At 36.9% G+C, this 24,417-nt stretch overlaps 1 protein-coding gene across 4 annotated transcripts in view; it reads left to right on the top strand.

Annotated features, from left to right (window-relative positions):
* RNF144B (ring finger protein 144B) overlaps positions 1-24,417 on the top strand; it is an 867,397-nt gene that overhangs the window by 791,889 nt on the left and 51,091 nt on the right. The window lies entirely within an intron of this gene.

Here is a 24,417-nt window from a genome sequence, read left to right as displayed (position 1 = left end):
ATAGGATATTGATATTTATTCCATCCAAAAACAGCAGATTACACTTTCTTCTCAAGTGCACATGGAACATTCTCCAGGATAGATGACATCTTGGGTCACAAATCAAGCCTCGATAAATTTAAGAAAATTGAAATCATGTCAAGCAACTTTTCCGACCACAATGCTATGATATTAGACATCAATTACAGGGAAAAAAACATAAAAAACATAAACACATGGAGGCTAAACAATATGTTACTATATAACCAAGAGGTCACTGAAGAAATCAAAGAGGAAATCAAAAAATGCTTAGAGACAGATGACAATGAAAATACGATGTTCCAAAACCTACGGGATGCAGCAAAAGCAGTTCTAAGAGGGAAGTTATAGCTATACAATCCTACCTCAAGAAACAAGAAAAATCTCAAATATACAATCTAACTTTACACCTAAAGGAACTAGAGAAAGAAGAACAAACAAAACCCAAAGTTAGTAGAGGAAAGAAATCATAAATAAAGAGGAGAAATAAATGAAATAGAAACAAAGAAAACAATAGCAAAGATCAATAAAACTAAAACCTGGTTCTTTGAGAAGATAAACAAAATGGATAAACCTTTAGCCAGACTGATAGAAAAAGAGGGAGAGGACTCAAATCAATAAAATTAGAAATGAAAAAGGAGAAGTTAGTTACAACAGACACTGCAGAAATACAAAGCATCATCTGTAGACTAATAAAACATTTAGACAAAAAATATATATATATATAAACCATCCTAAGAGACTACTACAAGCAACTCTATGCCAATAAAATGGACAACCTGGAAGAAATGGACAAATTCTTAGAAAGGTATAACCTTCCAAGACTGAACCAGGAAGAAATAGAAAACATGAACAGACCAATCACAAGCACTGAAATTGAAACTGTGATTAAAAATCTTCCAACAAAAGTCCAAGACCAGATGGTTTCCCAGGTGAATTCTATCAAACATTTAGAGAAGAGCTAACACCCATCCTTCTCAAACTCTTCCAAAAAATTGCAGAGGAAGGAACACTCCCAAACTCATTCTATGAGGCCACCATCACCCTGATACCAAAACCAGACAAAGATACTACAAAAAAAGAAAATTACAGACCAATATCACTGATGAATATAGATGCAAAAATCCTCAACAAAATACTAGCAAACAGAATCCAACAACACATTAAAAGGATCATACACCATGATCAAGTGGGATTTATACCAGGGATGCAATGATTCTTCAATATACACAAATCAATCAATGTGATACACCATATTAACAAATTGAAGGATAAAAACCATATGATCATCTCAATAGATGCAGAAAAAGCTTTTGACAAAATTCAACACCCATTTATGGTAAAACTCTCCAGAAAGTGGTTATAGAGGGAAACTACCTGAACATAATAAAGGCCATATACGACAAAGCCACAGCAAACATCATTCTCAATGGTGAAAAAACTGAAAGCATTTCCTCTAAGATCAGGAACAAGACAAGGATGTCCACTCTCACCACTATTATTCAACATAGTTTTGGAAGTCCTAGCCACGGCAATCAGAGAAGAAAAAGAAATAAAAGGAATACAAATTGGAAAAGAAGAAGTAAAACTGTCACTGTTTGCAGATGACATGATACTGTACAAAGAGAATCCTAAAGATGCCACCAGAAAACTACTAGAGCTAATCAATGAATTTGGTAAAGTTGCAGGATACAAAATTAATGCCCAGAAATCTCTTGCATTCCTATACACTAATGATGAAAAATCTGAAAGAGAAATTAAGGAAACACTCCCATTTACCATTGCAACAAAAAGAAGAAAATACCTAGGAATAAACCTACCTAGGGAGACAAAAGACCTGTATGCAGGAAAGTGTAAGACACTGATGAAAGAAATTAAAGATGATACCAACAAATGGAGAGATATACCATGTTCTTGGATTGGAAGAATCAATATTGTGAAAATGAATATACTCCCCAAAGCAATCTACAGATTCAATGCAATCCCTATCAAATTACCAATGGCATTTTTTATAGAACTAGAGCAAATCATCTTAAAATTTGTATGGAGACAGAAAAGACCCCGAATAGCCAAAGCACTCTTGAGGGGAAAAAAACGGAGCTGGAGGAATCAGACTCCCATACTTCAGACTATACTACAAAGCTACAGTAATGAAGACAGTATGGTAGTGGCACAAAAACAGAAATATAGATCAATGGAACAGGATAGAAAGCCCAGAAATAAACCCACGTATCTATGGTCAACTAATCTATGACAAAGGAAGCAAGGATATACAATGGAGAAAAGACAGTCTCTTCAATAAGTGGTGCTGGGAAAACTGGACAGCTACATGTAAAAGAATGAAATTAGAACACTCCTTAACACCAATACAAAAATAAACTCAAAATGGTTTAAAGACCTAAATGTAAGACCAGACACTATAAAACTCTGAGAGGAAAACAGGAAGAACACTCTTTGACATAAGTCACAGCAAGATCCTTTTTGACACACCTCCTAGAGTAATGGAAGTAAAAACAAAAATAAAGAAATGGGACCTAATGAAACTTCAAAGCTTTTGCACAGCAAAAGAAACCACAAACAAGATGGAAAGACAACCCTCAGAAAGGGAGAAAATATTTGCAAATGAATCAACTGACAAAGGATTAATCTCCAAAATATATAAACAGCTCATGCAGCTCAATATCACAAAAACAAACAACCCAATCCAAAAATGGACAGAAGACCTAAATAGACATTTCTCCAAAGAAGACATACAGATGGCCAAGAAGCACATGAAAAGCTGCTCACCATCACTATTAGAGAAATGAAAATCAAAACTACAATGAGGTATCACCTCACACCGGTTAGAATGGGCATCATCAGAAAATTTACAAACAACAAATGCTGGACAGGGTGTGGAGAAAAGGGGACCCTCTTGCACTGTTGGTGCAAATGTAAATTGATACAGCCACTGTGGAGAACAGTATGGAGTTTCCTTAAAAAACTAAAAATAGAATTTCCATATGATCCAGCAATCCCACTACTGGGCATATACCCAGAGAAAACCATAATTCAAAAAGACACATGCACCCCAATGTTCACTGCAGCACTATTTACAGTAGCCGGATCATGGAAGCAACCTTAATGCCCATCGACAGATGAATGGATAAAGAAGATGTGGTACATATATTCAATGGAATATTACTCAGCCATGAAAACGAACGAAATTGGGTCATTTGTAGAGATGTGGATGGACCTAGAGACTGTCATACAGAGTGAAGTAAGTCAGAAAGAGAAAAACAAATATCGTATATTAACGCATATATGTGGAATCTAGAAAAATGGTACAGATGAACCAGATAGCAAGGCAGAAATAGAGACAGATGTAGAGAACAAACGTATGGACACCAAGGGAGGAAAGAGGGGATGGTGGTGGTGGTAGTGGTGGTGGGATGAATTGAGAGATTGGGATTGACATGCATACCCTAATATGTGTAAAATAGATAACTAATAGAACCTGCTGTATAAAAAAATTAAATTAAATTAAAATAAAACCTTTAAAAAAAAAGATGTAAAAGAGAGTATTATGTGTATATGATTTAGCTTCCATGTGTACTAAGCCAAATACAGCATTAGAAACCTGGGACCAGAGGCTCTTCATTTTCCACTCAATGGAATAACTTATTTTGTCTAACCACTCAGTAAAATCTAGAGTCAGCAACGCTTGATTTACAAAAACATGAAAATGAAAGCTATATCTAAGTTTTCTGGTTTATCAATAGAACTGATTATTTGCAAATATAGATTCATAAAGTCATACACTTGATTAAAATTTTACATGCCAGATACAAGATGTAACAGTGCATTATTTTCTAAATGCTTTATTCATTGAATGGAACACAATGAATGCCCATTCGTCTTGGTTAAAGTACTCACACAAAGGTACTCATGCACACATGCATATCACAAAGTATCAGCACTGGAAAAAGCTGCCATCTAAAAACTTTCCAATATTGCCAAGTTGGTTACAGGGAGGCCTGAATCATAATAGCAGCATATCTCAATGTTTCATTGAGAAAGTTGCAGAATATGGTTTAAGCCTTGGTATAACCATTCCCTTTGCAGCAAGGGTGTTTCATATTAATAGCTTAACACACTTGTGCCTTTTTCCATTCCATAATTATCACTGTGCCATGTGATCAAACACTGTCATGGTGAGGGTAAGGGGAGGGGCATTTATTAGTGTTAGAACATACAGTGATATACATTACAGCAAGTCAGCATGCTGAATTTGTTTGAAAAGACTGTGGATAGAAAAAAATGCTATGATTCCAAACAGAAAACTAATTCAGGGAAAGTGGACTTCTCTCCAGAAAGCATATAGATCAGAAGAATCAGCTGTTGTCTCTTAAGAGATGGTGAAAATTGCTTTGTCAGTAAGTAAGGCTAAGTTAGTGGTATGAGTTTTCTAGTGAGGCTATTCATTGTATTAAAAAGTGCAATTTTAGCCACAAAAATTCTTAGAATATAAAGTTATATTTTTTATGAACAGACCTTCTGTGGAATGTCCTTTTACTAAATAGATTTACTTTCTTATTTTCAGACAACTCCAGTTTATTGCTTGCTAAATTAGAGAAGTATAATTCCAGAGTCACCTACAATGAGGAATTTGATCACAGTAAATTTAACATGGCCTCATTAGTATCTACCCCCATCTCTAGGAAACTGAAGTTTTCTAAAGGCACACATTGAACTATAGTAGAACAAACATCCTTAAGTTAAATGACCAGTGAATCCATTTATTCGCCCCTTATCACCTATTCAGAGAATCCTGGTTACAACAAGATGTCACCATTCTATTTCCTTAGGATTAGCTTAAGTATGGTTTTTCGCCCTCTCATCTCTCACTCCCACCAGTTTTATATTTCCTTACCTAGAAATTTCAAGTTAACACTAAAAATGCCCCCAAATGATTTTATTTCTGTTCTTCCTTTGGGGATATTGCTTCAAGGTGGCCCTGTCTTTATATTTTGATGATCAAGTATAAAGTGAGGGCAACAAAACAAGAGAAACCAGAAAGTAATACAGTCACAATCAAATTAACTATTGTAGGTGATGCATCTGAAGGAACCAAACTTCTCATAGTATTTAAACTGACTGAGGAGAGTATCATTTGGAAATTAAGAATGAGAACTTTTAATCAGCAATGACCATACATTAAAACTTTTACATAAAAACATTCACTTTTGCTGGCCTGCAGGATGATACCAGAGTCTTTTCTCTCTCCCTCATCAATCCTCCCATGAGGCTCTGTTTTGTTTAATTTATGTGGCTGGCTTGCAAATCTGAGCTAACTGAGAAAGGGCCGTTTCTAAGGATAGTAAATCAAAATAACATCACAGTCACTTCAAACAATGTTTTTGAAATTCAACTTCAGAACAAGTAGTTCAGACTACAAATACTTTTAGCTTCACACCGGCTTTCCTTCTGAACTACGTGTTCGGTGACCTTCTGCAAAGCAACTACAAGGGCAATTTCATTTCCATAGGTTACATTGACCTTGCAGAAGTGAAGAATCAAAAAAAAAAAAAAAGGAAAAAAAAGAATGAAAAGAAAGAATAAAATAAGCCTTTTTGGTTTGGGCCTGGAAACTAAATAAGCACCAGATAAAAATCACAGTAAAAGTGAGTGTCATTGAAATAAAGTGACTTGTTTTTATCACAAGTCTAGTTTCAGTTAAGTCCACTCTAATTCTTATCTTTATTCATTCTACAGGTTATAGATAATGCATGACCATATTAAAATTCTCTTCTTGATCTGAATCTCCCTATCTCTGGTAGACAAGCTGGGTCCTTGACAGCTTGATTGTATGTGTGTTGATTTTTAAAAGACAACAACATGAAACCTTTAAAGTTGGAATTTCCTGATTATTTCAGGCAAAGTTCTATATACTACACAAATCTTGCACAGCAGTTTAAGAGAGCACCAGTAATCGAATTAAATGATTTAGAGTGAATAGTAGAAGTAAGGGAATAGGGGATCTGGGCTGTTTTTCGGTAAACTATTACTGAAGTGTAATACACATACAGAAAAGTACAAAAATGTTAACTACTCAGTGTGATGAATTTATACAAAGTCAACACACTCTCCTAACTTCACCATCAACCAGATGAAGAAATAGAACATTAACCATCACCCAAGAAGCCTCCCCCCATTCCCTGCCCATACACGCAACTTCCCTGAAGTAATCACTCTCATTACTTCTATCACCATAGTTTTGTTTAGCCAGTGTTTGAAATCGATAGAAACAGAATTATTCAGTGTGTAATTTTTTGTGTCTGGCTTCTTTCACTATACAGTATGTTCATAGAGATTCACTCTGGTTGTTGCCTGTGATAATAGGTTGCTATTCTCTTTGCTGTACAGTATCCTGTTGTAAATATCTACAATATGTCAAATGTCCATTAATATCTGGACTCTTGCAAGTAGTGCTATGATCATCTTTGTTTTGGCACAGATACAAGGGCATTTCTGTTGAGCATATACTTTAGGGTCATAAAGTGTGCATATTCTACCCATTAGTAGATACTGCCAAACTATTTCTCAGAGCAGCTTTACTAGTTCACACACCCATCAGAAGTGCATGAGGCTTCCAGTTGCCCCATGTACTCACAATCTCTTGGTATTGCTGGTATTTGCTATTTTAGCCAGTTGATGCGTGTGTAGGAGGTTCACATTTTAGTTTTAATTAGAATTTCCTTGACAACTAATGAAGGTGGACAATTTTCACATGCCTATAGGTCATTTGGAACTGCTTGTTAAAATCTTAAATCTCATTTTTCTACTGTCATGTCTTTTTGTTATTGATATGTAGGAGTTCTTTATGTGTTTCCAGTATGTTTTTGTTATATATGTGCATTGCCAATGTCTCTGTAGCCTGCCTTGTCACTTAATGGTGTCTTTTAATAAACATACATTTTAATTTAAATTTTGTCTATTTTACCAAAATTTATCTTATGATTAGTAATTTTGGGGGTCCTATTTAAGAAATCATTTTCTACCCAAATTTCATGAAAATGTTCTGTGTTACATTCTAGGGGCCCTAAGGTTTTTAGTTTTTTCATTTAGATCTATAAACCACCTTGAAATATGAATTATATTGATTTTTCCTCTATAAATATATGTCTCACTCAACATCATTCATTAACAGTACAATCTGTTCCCTCACTGCATTGCAGTGACATCTTTGCTATACTTCAGGAGACTGTATATTTGCCAGTCTATTTCTGGATTCTCGATGCTATTCTGTTGGCCTATTTGTCTATCATTAGGCCAGTACAACACTATCTTAATTATAAAGTTTTACAGTAAGTTTTGGTATCTGGTATTGTAAGTTCTCCAACTTTGTTTTTCCTCAAGATAGCCTTTCATTTACATATACGTTTTTGAATAAACTTGACAGTCTCCCCCCTCCCCCCACTGCAACAATGCAACAGAACTTTCTGGGATTTTGATAGGAATTGTGGTAACTATATGAATTAGTTTGGGGAAAATTGAAACCTTGAAAATATTGTGTCTTCAATCTGTAAACATGGAATATGCTTGTATTTATTTAGACGTTCTTTAATTTCTCTCATTAGTGTTTCTAATTTTCACTGCAGAAGTCTTACACATCCTTCCTAGGTATCTGACAGTTTTTAATTTTTGAGCTATTGTAAACAGTATAGATTATTTTTAAATTTAAATTTTGTAATCATTTGTTTCATTTGATCCATTTTTCCCATAGCTCATCCCTGAAAAGTTTAGTCTACTATAAAATATCTTAACTGAAAGTGGAAATTGAGACTTAGATTAGAAGTGGCTATATTAACAGGATTAGTTTTGTACATATGAAAAGAGAAGTTGCTCTGCAGAAACACATCATATTGCCTTATAGTGATCCTAAAGATAATTATGGGAGAGAAAGTGAGGGATTTTTGCTCAGGTCTGGGAATCTCTCTTACCATGAGACTATGTGGGCATTCACAGCAAAACTCAAAGTAAAAGGTTAAGTAGACTAAACCAATGGCTACAAATGAGGGTGCAATAAATGGGTATGTAACTCCCCCACCATGCAAAACTCCTTCAGTGTAAATAAGCCAAACTGCTAGTTATTTATCTGCTGCTCTATCATTATCCTGTGTGCATCCACCTCTAATAGGGACTGTCAGAATCATATGTGGTTTGTGTGTTGTGAGGTGCCGGATCTCTCCTAAGTAGTTCCTGTCAGTTGTGAAACTAACTGGTTAGGGGACAAGAACAAGGAAAAAATAGTACCTTGATTGACAGTGATTAGAATGGGGTGATGGAATGTGGGGAGTGGAGGGAAATGGAGGGGAGACAACATAGAAGCATAAAGAATTAAAAGTTGTGTACTATGTGGTTGATTCCATCTGTCTTGTAGCTTGAGTGGTAAGTCACACATTTAAATCATAGAAATCTTATTATTATTTTCTTCCCAGCTAATACACATGGAATTTGTATAACAGAGCCTGCAAAATAAACTCCAGCCCAGGGAACAATCTTCTTGAAGCCCACAAAAAGTAAATTCGATATGTAAATAAATTTTCCACACACTTTATATGTACTTCCAACAATAAAAGCAAATATATGAGTTGTGCAGAACAAGTATAACTCTCATCTGATGGGGAAACTGGCACTCAAGGAAAAGGCTGGATTCCAGGACTTTGGGATTTTGCTTTAAAATTCTTTTATTAAAACCATACTGATATTTTAATTTTATTCCTTCTAGGAATGCCTCTTGGCATTTCAAAACATAAAAGTAGTGATCTTAGAATATTTCTGAAGTGCATCAAATACCTACTCATCTTCTTACATTGTAAGCATTTGTCTACTTTTGAATATTTCATCAACATTTTCACAGGAACTCCCTCTGGGCAGTATCTTTTCTAAGCCTAGCATTTTGACTTTTGCTCTCTCTCAGAGGGCAGAACAACGAACAGCAACCCAACTACATGGAAGACAGAATGGGGCCCTTCTTTGATGATGGAGCATAATTAGTGACATAACCAAATGGCTGATTAGATCCAAAGCAACTTCTAAAATGTTAGAAAGAAAAGATTGAAACATAATCAAAGTGCAAACAATCATAATTGACAAACATGCACTAGACTCTTGAAGCACTGAAAATATAGCTGAAAAACTGAGGGCTATTTCAGGCAAACCCTAAATCAGATTAATAATATTTATTGTTCCAGCAGCCATGAGAAAGCTAAGACAAGAAGCAATATAAACAAATAGGGATGAAATTACTGAGCTGTGAGTCTAGCGATGTGATTTCTCAGTCCCCACTCTACTAATGACCGTGTGACCTCAATCAAGACCAGCCACATAGTCATCTCTAAAATGAGAGTGTTTGGTTTGATGTCATCTAGTATCCTGGCCAGCTCAAAGGTTCCTATGATCTCGTGACCCAGTGGGGAGAAGAGAGACAGAGGCATAACGATATTTGATGCTGACTCTAAAAGAGCTTCTGACTGTTTGCCTCATTTGGATGTATTTTCCCATTTCCAAAGCCTGGCAATGAGGTTTAAAGGCCACATGCTGAAAGGATTTGGGGGAAAATATTTTGAATATTTATATAAACTCTTTGAGATATTATGTGGAATATAAAAATGTCTGTGACACAGTCCATGTCACAGAGGAGTGTTCACTCTCCATGGGAAAGACGTTCTGTACAAATACACAATAATGTTGTAAAAATCCAAATAAGCCTGAATGAAGTGCTAACATTACAGAAGTATAAATATCGGCTGCTATAGGGATTCGGAGATACATGATCTACAACGGGAGGAGCCCTGAAGATGATCTTGAAGGAGAGGCTTGGAGAACAGACATCAGGATGGACAGATGTATAGAATATAGTACAGACTTTTGATGGGAACAAGATCATCAAGGGAGTGAATCCATAGAAATGAAGGTGACATCTCCCAGGACTAGTGAGAAGAAAGGCATCTTGGATTAGAGAGACTGTTAACAGCACTAGTGGGAGGTAGGATTGGAGGAATCAGGGAGCATCCATACTTTATAGATGTTCAGGCTGAAGAAGATGCTCTTTTCTTGAAAGTTAGTGGGGAACTAGCAATGGGAAAGGATTATAGGAGACAATTTAATATTTAGAAAGATCAAATAAGGGCCAGTTGGAAGAACTGATTAAATGAGACAAAGACAGGTGGCAAGAGTCAAGGTAGACATCTATTGCAATTGTCGTGTATAGGTGAAGACCTCAAGCATTAGAAATGGAAAAAATCCAATATTGAAGGAGCTTCCTCTCTAACTCTCTCTTCTTCTTTCCTCTTTCCCTTCCTGGTCTGAATAAGCCTCTGGGTAATGAGGTAATATAGATAAAAATATGTTTTCACTCACCAAGCCAAATAAATTATCCCAGCCCCTAGTGGTGGTCTTTGGTTGGATGGGATAGAAATGTAGAATTGATTTTGTAGCTTGTCTCATGGGGGCCTCTGGGAAAATCATTCGTTGGGGTGACCTTTTGTTTTCACATGATTATGGAGATATGACCCAAATCCCCACCCTGAGTTCAAAAAGAAAACAAATCCTCTTCATTACTTTGTTGGCTCTCCTCACTTCTTGATCTCAGCCAACTTTTTCCAGGGTCTCCTTCTATCTGCTCTCCTCCCACGATAATAGTCTTGTATGTTTTGTTCCCTTGGAGCCAAAGACACACTCTTTATGTGGTGAAAAAGAGTAGATTCACCAAAGTCACTCTGCACTAGCTGTCCATAGCCCAGTGATAATAGTTCCACTATCTAAAAGAAAAATGTGAATTTTAACACAAACACTCCCATGATGATTCAGCCCTAACTCTTGCCAGAGGGAGGGCTGCGCCATTTTTTCCCCTCTCCCCAGCACGCAGGCTGCTGTGAAGAAGCATCTGCTGTCTAATTCTTTTCTATATTAGGATAAAATGTTTGTCGGCTTGCTGATTTCAAGCCCTGAGGAAAAGGGGGGAAAAAGAGTTTCTCATAAAGTGTTCATTGCACAACCAATCGGTCTGTGTCCTGGGAACCCCAGGCACGTATTCAGGGACTGAGCCCCAAGAGCAACACCTCAGAGATGATGGGGTCAGGAGCTGGACAAGACGTGCTTGCTCTGGGGGTACAGATGGTGTCTGTTCAGCTAGAATTCTTCCGCTGTGATTGCTTTAACACCCAGATCATTTTAACCAGCTTCTTATCACAGTTGGGAGGGCCAGCATACTTTTCTTAAAGATTAACCAGACACAGCTTTTAATTTTCACAGTTCAAATAAGGGATTGGGAGAGCCAGCTGAAAAGAGTGGGGTCTAGGAATAAAAATACTCATTCAAAGATGGACATGTCCTTGAGAATACATCTAAAAAGCAAGCTGAGGGAGAAAGTATTGGGGCAGTATTTCCCTATCGGTTCCTTCTGTACCCCGCCCTCACCCCCACACCCAGGGCTGCTTTTGATGAGAATAAGGGCATGACACCCCACAATAAGATTCCTGGCCCAGAGCAGGGGCTGGAGACCGAAGGAGGTGAGAATGCTCAGGACGCGTCGACATGCTGGAGGCTATTGGCCTTTCTATCCCATGAGAAGACTACATAGGAAAACTTGGGGAAAAACGGATTGTCTTTTGCTCTTTCCCTCTCATCCTTCAGCTTTCTGTGTGCCAGTGACCTGGCTCACAGCAAGTGCTGGCGAGCGGCAGTGCACCCCTGGGTGTCACTGAGAAGTGAACCAGGAGCTATCCCACTGCCCAAAATATCTCCTGGGAAACAATCCCATCTGCAGGGCTATGAGCCAAGTTCTTGGTTTTGATTTTGTAATATAGTAATAGTAATAATAACAACTCTCATTGTTGTGGTTGCTATGATTTTGTCAAACTGGTCCATTTGATATATTTCCTATCACACTGTGAATGCCCTCATGGACATGGGAATATAGCTGCTGAACGTGCTTTAAACTAGCAAATCTTATATATCTCACTGCTTGCAATTATTATTTAAGGACCAGAGAGAATGCAGCCTCCATTTTTGTTCAATAAGATAGATTTTCTTTAAAAAATTTAAAAAATAAGATCTTAAAGCCAAAGTGAGGCATATCACAATCAAGAGGACTTTTTTTTTTTTAAGTCAAGGTAATGGAGGAAGAAGATGTTTATTAAGTGATAAAGTCTGGACTTCTTTACAAAGCCCAGACTCTACGCTTCCAGTCAGAATATACCAGTTCTCAGAGGTTTTACAATGCAGCTCTCAAAAGACCTCCCTTTTGGTTGTGGGCAATGCACAGAATTTCAGCTTCTTGCTCCCTGGTTAGGGTTGATGGGCCAGGGAACAATTTTTATTAGGTTTCAACGCATCTGTGGTACTTAAATACGAGACTGAAACAGGCACTTGTTCCGTGCTGTAGGGTGATAAGTTGCATTAATTTTTATTTTAGCCTGTCTCCAAACATGGCTTTTATAGACTAATAAAAAAGCAATTTTTATAAGTTCACAAAAAACAATGAACACAGTCGAGCATAAATATCTTACAACCATGGCCAGAGGAAAATTATGAACTAAAAAATCTGCTGAAAGTGACACAAAAGCACAATACCTAGATGCTTCCTTCTCAAGGTAAATTAAACTCTCACCTAAATGGAAGATTCTGTAATGTGAATTTCCACTAGTGATTCCTCCCTGCTCTCATCCCACTACAGCTGGAACTCTGTCGCCCTACCCTTCACTAATTTAGGCCATCATACTCTTTAAGATCAGCCTCAAAAATTCAGCTCTTTAGGAGTAATATCACCCATTAATACAAGTCCTCACATTTCCATATAAGCATATAAGCATAAGTATATTCAGAATATACTGGAAAACACTAAAACCTTAATAGGAAATCTTTCAGGACTCCATTGTCATATCTCTGGAGAGACATTTTATAAATGTGTGGGCAGAATCTCTCAGACAATAAAACATGTAAAGTATACTCTGAATAACCCTCTCATCAAAGCTATCCCTGATGGTTTTTATATAGTGGTAGCTACTACATTGTTATATAATTATAATGCTATGTGAAATATATGGTCTCAATTAACGTTTAACATTATGTACTGAAAGAATTTCCCCAAAAGTTAAAAAAAAATCAGTGACTCATCCAAATCTTTTGTTTACTTAGTGCCAAACATCTGAACATTTGGAAACTTCCAGATGACTGACAATGATGTTGACTTTTGATTCTGCCAATCTGGGCTCATGAGGTTACCCTTTAAGTTTGAAGCATAAATCCTTGCTTTCGCTACTTCTGTAAATTTTATGTTTCAGCCACATGATTAGCCTGATTTTCCATTACTTCAATACTCCATGCAAAAGGATAAGAAGCATGTCAGCAAACAAAGTATTCAAGAATTTCAATTTTAATATACAACTGTCACCTTAGACAAAGCATGTTGACTTTCTTAGGCCTTAAGTTGGTTAAAGTTTCCTAACCTTATTGTCGAGGTGTTTTGTTTGTTTTTTAGAAAAATAAAAGTAGTACCTAGAATTAAGTTAGAGATCTTACCTTTGGTAGGATCACAAGATACCATTGTATTTGACATTTTCTCCACTCTGTACCCCTTAGTGGAAGTATGAGGGGGTGGGGGGTATTGGAAGCTATTCCACAATTTCTATACAGGAGAGACTTGAGTTCAAGAGTACTTGCCTGAAAGCTGGCTTTTCTAGCAAGTACATCATTTCACGTCAGTTCCATGTTTATTTTGAGAAGCTTTGGAGGACTTTCTGGAGATTATGAGGAAAATTGTCTATATTACTTAAGGTGATACTAGCAGCTAAAATTCCAAAATCTCAATGGCTTAATACAATAAAAGTTTACTTTTTATTCATATAACAGCCTAATGCATATTTCTGACAAGTGGCTTTTCCTCAAGTACTAATTCCTGGCTCAGGCTCCTTCCATCCTAGAGCTTCAACATTTTTAACAAACGGCTTCTAAGGACCTCAAGTTTTCAGCATCAGGCTGTGAAAGGGGAAGAGGAAGGAGGGATTTCCTTTTGAATAGATCAGGCCTAAAAGTGGTGTATCCCCTTGGCTGGGACTCATTAACATGGCTGGGAAGTGTAGTCTAGCTGTGTGTCCAAGAATAATTTTAAATGGGTTTGGTGATCAGCCAGCAATCTCAGCTACAAACTTCAGCTCCAGCCTCCAGGTCTTGATAATTTCACTGGAAGGAATGTGAGGCATAAACATTAGTGTCAAGCTTCCGTCTCCCAAGTACCCACCTTAGAGGTATCTGTGAAGGCCATGAAATTCCCCAGAAGCCCAGCAGCCTTGAAGAGGCCTTTCCCCTGAGTGTCTCCTGTCCCCATGCTCTACTGCACTTCCTGATTCATAAGTCCATGCCTCTGTAGGGATGACCAGCCATCAGGGATGACATTTAAAAGATTGGACTCATTGTACACAGGGAGTTATATTTCAAACCCCCAAAACTGAGTCTTCTCATTTCCTTTTTCTCCTGACTTGGCATTGATTTTCTTCATGCTTGAATGAGCTTTATAATTCTGCCAAGGTGGAAGTTCATATTTGCAACTTTTTTTTTTTCATTTCAACACAAAACGAAAGCTAAAAAAGTCTGATTAATTTTCAAGAGCTCGAAAAGGTTAGTTTTTTTCCACCCCCATATAATATAAAAATGGATGTGCTAATTTAGCTGAAATGTTATGAAATATGTACTACTGGGTTGAAACCAAGTATGGAAATTCCATGAACGTTTCCCACTGTGCTATCTCTTCAGAGACACCTGTTCACATCCTACCAAACAGATTTCTATTCCAATAATTAAAATGTAAATACATCCAACATCAGTAAAAGAAACTCAGCTACCAATGTTGGGATATCTTAGCTCTCTGAGCAAGTTTGGTTCTTTCCAACAACATCACGCATGACTCTAGTAATGGAGCAATATACTGTACATTTATACATGAAAATTAGCAATAACTGTCAGGTTCTATTATTGTTATCTTCAACTAAAAATTTCAATCTACAGTTACAGTTTCACTAGGGTTCAAATGTTCTCCCATGAACACTTTTCAGCAGCCAACTAGCCTTATGAACACTTTGACTCTTAATGAAATGATTAGTGAAAGGACAGTTGCATGTCAGATGTTGTATAACTCCTTGGAAGCCAGTTTCCCACAGCATTTCAAGTTCTTAGAATTCCATTGATGATGTTCTCACACTATGTATGCTCAAAAATTCACTGGCAACACACATCTGTGTTTATCCTTTTAATCATGACAATGTCCACAATAATTTTCATATTCCTAAAGGATTGAGTAATACCTTCAGAACCTTAGAAGGCAAACATGACTTATGTTGGACCTGGAATCATCCTACCATCCATAATAAGAAGAGTCTAAAATTGGAAATCACTTACAAACCGGAAGCAGAAGATTGTCTAAACTGCATATTTCTGGCAAATTAATATAATGGAAGAATCTGCAAAGTTGTGAAAGGAAAGACATAGGCCTGGGTATATGGGGCTTTGGCATTCTTTTTCTCAGTGTTCATCCAATTTCAATTCAATCAATTCTATTTGAATTAGGGATTTTTTTCAATATACAGTATATACTGTGTGCATCTTGACACTTTTTTTTAACAACAATAAATACAGATGGGAGGAATCACAGGATGCTAGAAGATCATCAGTCTTTCCATGTTGTATAGAGAGGAAAAAAATGTTTGACTCTTGATTATCCTTTCTAAAAGGGTCTTAGGAAAGAAATATAGGTACCATAAAGTAAATTTCCTACAACTCTGCAGTATAGTCAGAATCAAAGAACCAGAAAGCACTTGAAACCACACATGTTCGTTACAACTACCACCACTCTGCTTCCCACTCTCTTGGCCAATATTGTTAATTGATCACATTAGCCCACTGGGCCCAGATATGAGTAGAGAATTGTTCTCAACATAAAGCTTTAGGTATCTATTCCCAACTGACACTTGATCTAATTTGTAACTCAGTATAAAAATCTATTTGTCATTCCTGACATAGAAGATCCCTGGGTGAGAATCTGAGGGAAAGAAAAGTTACAGTCATGATCTTGGAAACTTCTCCGTAGATTCAAGTGGTCATCTCTACAATAGAAGCTGCCCTTTACATTCTGAGGTTATTTTCTTCTGATTTGACTTTGCCTCAAGAAGCTTTGATGCCTTCCTGGCAGGCACATCTGTGATAATCACGTGAAAAATAAAGAGCATGATAGAGAAATAAGTTTAACTCTCATTGTCTGTAGCATACGCTTTTCCCTATGTTGAAGTCTCACCAGTTATCAAACTGGGATATACAGGCTGTCAAATGCAGTAACCTCATCAAAACAGGCTGGGCCACCAACCGTTACAGTGGGGCCCAAGATAGGGTTTCCAGGAGCAAGAGTTCAGGGCTGCTTTCTCTCTTCTGGGTCTTTGAAAAGTAAAAATCTCTGCTGGCCCATAGCTTTTTGGTCAACTGCTTACTGACTGTAAATTAATTCTGAGTCAGACAAAACCAGCACATATACAAAACCATGCAGGCAGCAAGCAGCCTTTGTGCTGACATCAAATCTGTCTTATCTTTCTTACTCTTATTTGCCCTGATACCCTCACTAAGTCATTTTTAATTTTTAAAAATCATATAAATGTTGTTCTTAGACATCTTAAATCCTTTTTGGCACAAGGAAAGACGTAAATACATAAAAATGAATTAACATATAAATAAATCAAAATTACCACCTCTAGCCTTCTTACATTTCACAGTCCACAAATCTACCACAGAAGGTTACTATCTTCTGAAAATTGTTTAATTATTTTGCTATTGTGTCTATTAGCCAAAGGGGTCTGTTTTCCAATGTATTCAAGAGAAATATGTTAAAGGCATGCTAATATACCTAAGAATAACACCACTGATATTATCAGTCTTACGGTTACATTTATAAAGGTGCAATGTCCTTCTTTGTACCTTTAAGATATTGTTGGGTCTTTTTTTCCACATGGAGAAGTTAAAGTTATTAAAGGTATTCTATGATTTAACCAATTTCTCAGAAAACACTAAAGGGGCAAGAAGCTATAAGGAATTGGCTCATGTCTCCAGGGGTTAATATTCCCTTGAGAGAAGACATGATTCCCTCTCTTTCTTTATATCTGTGAAATCTTGCTTTTGACTTGACCAGGCCGAAGAAAATAATGTCTCTCAGGTAACTGATAGACTGTGAAATTAAGTTCAAGAAATCAGATCACTGAAGGAGCAATCCTTATCCCTGAAACCACCCTGCCATCACGGACTCAAAGAAATCTGATTTTGAACTCATCCATCAGCTTTGTTTCCTCTCTATTTGTTTTTGCAGTTGATGCAAGAAACTGGTGGTTTTGAGATCAGCAGGAAAACGTTCAAGTGAAAACAAAGCTTTCTTGCAGGCATTTTTGCTGGCAATAGTGTCCTTTTCTCCTTTGAGTCCTCCATGCATTTCTCAGTTTTACAAATATTTTCCTTTTGAAGTCTTCTCACCAAAGCTGTCAGTAGGATTTGTGACATGTGCAACTTGTTGGAGACAAAAGCACTTTCTTTATTCTACCTGCCAAATATATTGCTTTTTTTACCTGGGTATTTGTAACCACTGGTGGTTCCAACTTTAATGTTGAAATGCACAGGGTTCCATGTTAAAGGAAGCTGCCTATTGTCTGGTTGACAGAGGTGGCTTCTTATCATCTTACATAATAAAATTAAACTTGCTATTTATTGTGCACACTATGTGTCAGGTGTTTGGTCACTGTGTGTCAGATTTTTAGTTCTGAGTCAGACAAAAATAATATTGAGTTATTATTATCATCATTATTAAATAGCTTCAAAAACAATGTCAGGGTAATTAAAAAGTAATTAAATAGGTGACCAGAAACCATATAGAAAATTAGAATTTAAGCTCAAGAAAATCTGAATTCAAAATCAGTATTCTATACCATTCCCCTCTTAGCATAAAGGTTCTCTGAATATGTTTCACTCAGGCTTCAACTTTTCAAAATACAAAGTGTATACTAATCACGTGTTGCAGATCTCTTGATCAGAATCACCTTATAGTCTACATTCCTCCCCCTTTCAAGGAGAATTGAAAACGTGAAAACACATGGAACTTTACACAGTGTTATACTTGATTTTATCAGTTTTGCAGGGAGCTGCATTTGGGATCTTTAGTCATTTGAAGTGTTCATATTCAGTGCTATCATTCAGGAAGCAGTGAAAATAAATCAGCAAGTCTTATAGCAGGACTTGCATACATTATTTTTCAAAACACAAATGAAAAATCACTGCCTAATATGATTGGCATATTAATCAGATTAGGAACTTCATTTGGACTTAAGTGATTCTAAGTATTTTCTTTGTAATATTTTGCGGAATTTTTAGAGATATTTGAGGGAGTTTTGCCTTCCATGCTTGATTTTAATTTAAATAATTTTGTCATGTCTACCTCCATTTTCTTTTATCCTCCATTTTCTTCTTCCTTGTTTTTTTTTTTTTTTTTTTTTCTTTTTTGCATCTGTGAACTATAGTTTGATCCAATAAGAGTGATATGGAGCTTCTATAAGAAAGTGTCTGTCAACTGGAATCAACACTTGCCCAATGTAGTTTTCTTTTTACTTGTCTTTGCACATCCTGGACCTTGGGTACTCGCACAGGACAGTAAAGAGATCTATATTCTATTTTAGGAATATTTTATTTCTGCTAACTTTTCTTACCCTTTTCCAGGCATATACAGCAAACAAGTCAAATTTTCTGATTTCTGAGCATTGTCACCTTTCAATCCATGTTGCAATTGTTCATTCATTTAATTAAGAGAGCTATTTTTGAGTGCCTTTTCTGTGTGTGCCAAGTACGTACCATAACAGGCAACGGGACTATGGCAGTGAAATAGATAAAGTCATTTGGGTCCTCTAGAAATCACAGGGCAGGGAGGAAGACAGAGAGAACCTGAAATTACCAATATGGCGAGGGTTACAGAAGGGGAAAGATGCCATTTGTTGAACCAGTGACAAAGGTCTTGATTTAGTTCGGAGGATTGGAAGATCAGCAACATCTTCCCTGAGGAAGTGACATTTGTGCTGAGAAATAAAGGGATGGGCCAGATGGGAAATGGAGGAGGGATAGTCAGGCTTTCTAGGCACCATGAGCCGCTTTTTGGAGGGAATGTAAAGTGATGTATGAGGCAGCTTCTTTCCTTGCCTAGAGTTCATTGCCAGTATTCTGGACGTACTTTAAAGTCCTTTTTGCCAATTGTCTAAATTCAGACTTTAAGGAAAAGCACTTTTGCTGCTGTATTTCCCACTTCCTATATTTTGGTTATTTTTTAACTCTTGACTAAGATAAGAATAAATGGGGATGAAAAACCAGAAGAGGTTTCTGCAATATTAGCAAGAAGGTATTTCAAGGGAACTTTAAGGGACGAGGAATCATTTATTATTCTTTACTACAAGCATTGTGATAAGTTCTCCTTTTAATTTAATACTTAGTATAACTCTCTGAAATCAATATTGTTCCTGTCTTTACAGTGGTGGAAACTCATGCTTGGCGAGGGTAAGTTATTCATACTGTATAAAGTAGGGCCAGAATCTGAAACTAGGTATTGCTGACTCAAAAGCCCATGTTTAATGTCTCTACAAAGTAGCAAAGACACAGAAGTGGCTTAAGAAGAGGAGGTTTGTTAACAGTGGTAGTCCAGTTTCACTGAAGATAAGGAAAGCACACAGAAGGTAAAGTTGGAAGGTGAAACATGACAACAGAAGTGTACAAACAGATGTAATGGAAATTGTTGGCCATCCACTCAAAACCCAGTTCCTTTCCAAATAAGTGTCTCCCTAACATCATCACCCCATGTAGGGAAATCTGACCATTTTCAGCAAAAGGGGCTTTGTATTTCTAAGGATCATTTCAGTTCCCTTGTCAATAATTGTTTCAGGAACATAGACCACAGCCAATCAGCACTCATCATTCCCCAGCCCACTGGAATGTTTTTAGCAATGGCATATGACCCACCTCAATAGGCATATGACTCAAGTGGGCCAATGAGATGGCAGGAGGGAATTTAAAAGGTCATTTGAGAAAAAGATTATTGATTTAAAAAAAAAAAACTACTGCAGTATATGTGAGGTCCAGAACTGCCATAGTGATTTTACCACCAGCTTGGAGGAGAACACCACTGAGGTGAAGAGCTATAACTTTCGGAGGGAAACATAAAGTCAATGTCATAAGGTGGTTAAGACCTCCATTTATTGAATCATCTGGTATCTTCTAATCCTGGCTCTGCCTTATACTAGCTAGTGACCATGAACAAGTTATTTAACTTTAAGCTGCTGTGGTCTGATCTGTTAAATGGGGATATTAATAATACCACCATACAGGGTTTTGGGGAGGAATAAATGGATATACATCTCCTAGCATATGACACACAATAAATGGTAGTTTTATTATTATAACTTAAGCCACAGTGAAACCTTTATATTTCTGATAAAGAAGGAAAATTAGTGGCTATATTTGAGTTTAAGGATTTTAACAAACATTATCAAATATTTTTCTTATTTACTAAGAACCAGAGTCAGTAAATTTACCATTTCTCCAGATTTTGGGTAAGGAAGAGAATCAGCTGTGAAACTGATCATGGTATGTAAAATTGCTAACCTGCATCAACCGGAAATTGATATACAGCTCAAGTTTTATACTTCACAGCACCTCTGAACCAAAAGGAAAAGAGGGCTTTCCATGAAATCAGATTAAATAAGAACTTGGGCCTTAGCCCCTTTCTGATTCTGAAGGTCTGCTATCAGTTTCATAAATCACCCAGGTCTGAAGCAATCAGAGTAACTAAGGCTAATGTATGGAACAGTGTGCTTCTCTTGATTGTCAACTGGATCCAAGAACAAGGTACTCAATTCCATGCGCAGAAATTGAAAAAGCAGGAGGAATACATTTCACGGACTTCTACCAGCAAAGGAAGTTTGCATATTTATTCTCTGATTTAGCAGTTGAGATTTTTCTGTCACAGAAAGACAGTCATTAGAGGAGAAGGGGCAAACTACAAATGTGTACTACTTTTGTTTTTTTGTTGTTGTTCTTGTTTTTTTGTTTTTCATCTTTATTGGAGTATAATTGCTTTATAATACTTTTGAATCTGGTATGAATTTACTGATGGTTTTTCATCTTGGCCCTGAAGAATGGTTTTATAACAATGAATCTATGTATTTTCAAGTTTTTAATGGGGATAATATGAGATAATAATGAGAACATTTATAATTTTGTTTTTAATTTTCTTACCATAACTTTTCATTTACTTTTTATATTTCTAGCAGTGGCAGGAGTAAGAATAAAGGAAGCAATCATGATTATTACTATTAATTTTTATTACTGTTAATAATAGTTATTATAAAACCAGCGATTAAACCTGTTTTTCATTTAGGCTAGGATGCACAGGAGAGGTCAGTGCCCATTGTAGCCACAGGCCAACTCCAGTCATTGATAGATAAGAAGTGAGGGTGGCAGATGTGGGGAGTACAAAATGTAGAAGAGAGAAGTCAGAAATAGAAAAAGCAAGGAAAGAAAGGTCAAGGTCAAGTGGCCAGCGAGAAGCACAATTAACTATTTTTAGGCATGAGTCAGGGATATAACAGCCTGCCAATGCTCCATCTCTGTGCAAAATGAGGGCTGCCCATTCCATGGTAATCAGAGCTACCTGTATTGATAAATTCAATATACTTTGCAGAGAGTGATTTTTTTATCTTGCCAAATGCAATTCTAAATATGTAATTATAGGTCCCCTACCGCCACCCCCAACCAGGGCCTAGCATTCAAGGGATTTCCTGAACTCTCTGCTGTTAGCATCAAGCCATATGAACCTTTGGGTTACCCTCAGCCTGTTCTTGTTTTCCTAGCGATGAAATAGGGCAGAACCAAGAAGCTTAGCAAAACTTGGACCCAGTTTTATTGTAAAAAGGAGCTGTAGTCTGTGTGAGATAACCACTAAGCCCCTCAATACCTCCTGCGTAACTCCTCATATTGTCTTTAAAGCAATGATCTTCAAGGTGGGATCCTGCACCATAGGAATCAGATTCAACTGGCTTGACATTAAAAATGGGGATTCCTGGATTCTAATATGCCGGGGATGGCACTTACTTGCCTGCACTTTCGACAAACACTTCAATTAATATGCGAAATAAAGCTTTCTTTAAGTCCTAGTTCTTCCACCCTACTACCCTTCCCAAATTTGCTCTTAGGTGGTTGTCAATCAGTCTTTGCAGAGGTGTTAAAAATAATCACATTGTTCACAGATACTGCTTAAAAGAGTAACTCCCCCCTAAAAGTATTTGCATTTTTGAAGTGGTTTCCAAGAAGGTACAATTTCTTGATGAGAAGAAAAATATAGTATTAGAAGAAGTTAGTTTGTCAATGTGTGATATGCAAATGTTCAAATAATAAGAATAAGATAATAATTATAACCAAGAATTATGGAACATTGATTTACGATGTGTCACATCCATTATAAGCATTATTGCTAATTCTTATTACAAATCATAGGAGAAGAAATATCCCATTTTCACTGAAGAAAAACCTGGGGGTCCAAGTGGTAAAATGCTTTGTTCCAAGACCATACATTTGGCATACGCCTAATCAGAATTTTAATTTTATGTTGTTTTGGCCATATAGTTCAGTCTCTTTCCATTTAGACCATACTACTTTCTGAAAAAATATCCTTTCAATGACAAAGTACACATTAGACATCATCCTTAGAGAATTCCTGTGACATCCATTTGGCTAAAGTTGCTGAGAACCATAATTATTTTTATGAATGATTAAAGCATTTTACATGTTTCTAGACATTTCTTTAATAAGGTTTAGCAGTGCCGGGTTGAAAACGTGTCATTTTCATTACTGCACTGAGACTCTTTTTGCACCCAACTCTTTATTTCTGCTACCTTGGTTTCATTTCTATCACCTTTCAAAGAGCTGCCTGTCTGAAATTATTTATTTTTTTTAGGTTATTTGCATTATTATGAATTAACTCCAAAGAAAGGTTATAGCTTTTCAGAGATCTGTAGGAAGTGTGGGGATTTATTTGTGTAATTTTAACTTAACGTTTATTAGAGAATGAGTTCCCAGGGTTCATCAACTTGTTCTGTTGGTTTGACATTTAGTTGAAAGTATTTGCCACTTTGATTCTCAAGGAACACAATCTCTTTCCTATGTTCATCTCTAAGACATTTTTGGAGAAGACCTTCTTTGTGCTAAATCTAAATGCACTGACCCAACTACTTTAGTGATAGTTTGTTTTATTTTGTTTTTCTTCAGAAAGGACAGAAATCTAAACATTGAGCAGATTAGATGTGATTTGAAACCTTAGGTAGCAATTTGGTTAAACTGAGCATTACTTTTACTCAGACACGACTGGAAGGATCTGGAATCCTTCTGAACTGGCACGTGTTCTTTAAACAGCTATGTGGAGAGAGGACATCACTTTGCATTGAGTAAGTTAAATCAATGGAGTATATAAATCATAATGATGCTCTCTTCCTTGGTACGTTCATCGCTTTTGCTGCTTCCCTCAGATGCATTCCTCTTCACTCCCCTGTCCTCTGTAGCATCAGGGGAAGAGCAGGTGTTAAGCATTTTCCAATCAGTCTGGCGTCCACCCTTTGGCTGCATTTGATCAATGGCAGGCAGAGAAAGGGCCTTGTGGGAGGTGAAGAGGGAAAATAAGCCAATTATTTTTATCCCTTCTTCGCTTTGGGCAGGTTCTTGGGTGTTGGCTTCATACATTCCACATCATTAGCTCCTACCAGACATATCTCCTATGATTCCAGTTTCCACCAAGTGATGCTGCTCCATGGGCTCAGGGAACACCATCTCCTCACTTTGTCTCTCCAACCTAGAAGTGGGAGTGACTTCCTGCTGTGAGAATCTCTTGGCTTACCTGACTATCTCTTCTTCAGTATACTTGTATAACCATCACTTGTATAACCAAGTCCCTGAGTGTAGATATCTGAACTTGGTTTTGTTTTTCTGGTTAAACCTTGACCTCTACACCTCTATGCACATAACATTTATCATTAGCACTAATAACATGTTTAGGGTTATTTTAGTGCCTTCTAATAACAACCTAGAGGAGTATTGGGAAAATTGCAACAAACCTAACTATATTTTCATGATGTTGAGCTATAATTAATTATTGAGTATTTGCTATCCTGTATTTTTTTTTTCTTAAAGGAACACTTATTTAGTTATTTATTTATTTTGGCTGCGTTGGGTCTTTGTTGTTGCACGTGGGCTTTCTCTAGTTTCGGGGAGCAGGGGCTACTCTTCGTTGCAGTGTACGGGCTTCTC

The sequence above is a fragment of the Balaenoptera borealis genome, assembly GCF_965194805.1.
Source record: "Balaenoptera borealis genome assembly, chromosome: 12".
Classification (NCBI taxonomy): domain Eukaryota; kingdom Metazoa; phylum Chordata; class Mammalia; order Artiodactyla; family Balaenopteridae; genus Balaenoptera; species Balaenoptera borealis.
This window is presented reverse-complemented; position numbering and strand designations above follow the sequence as displayed.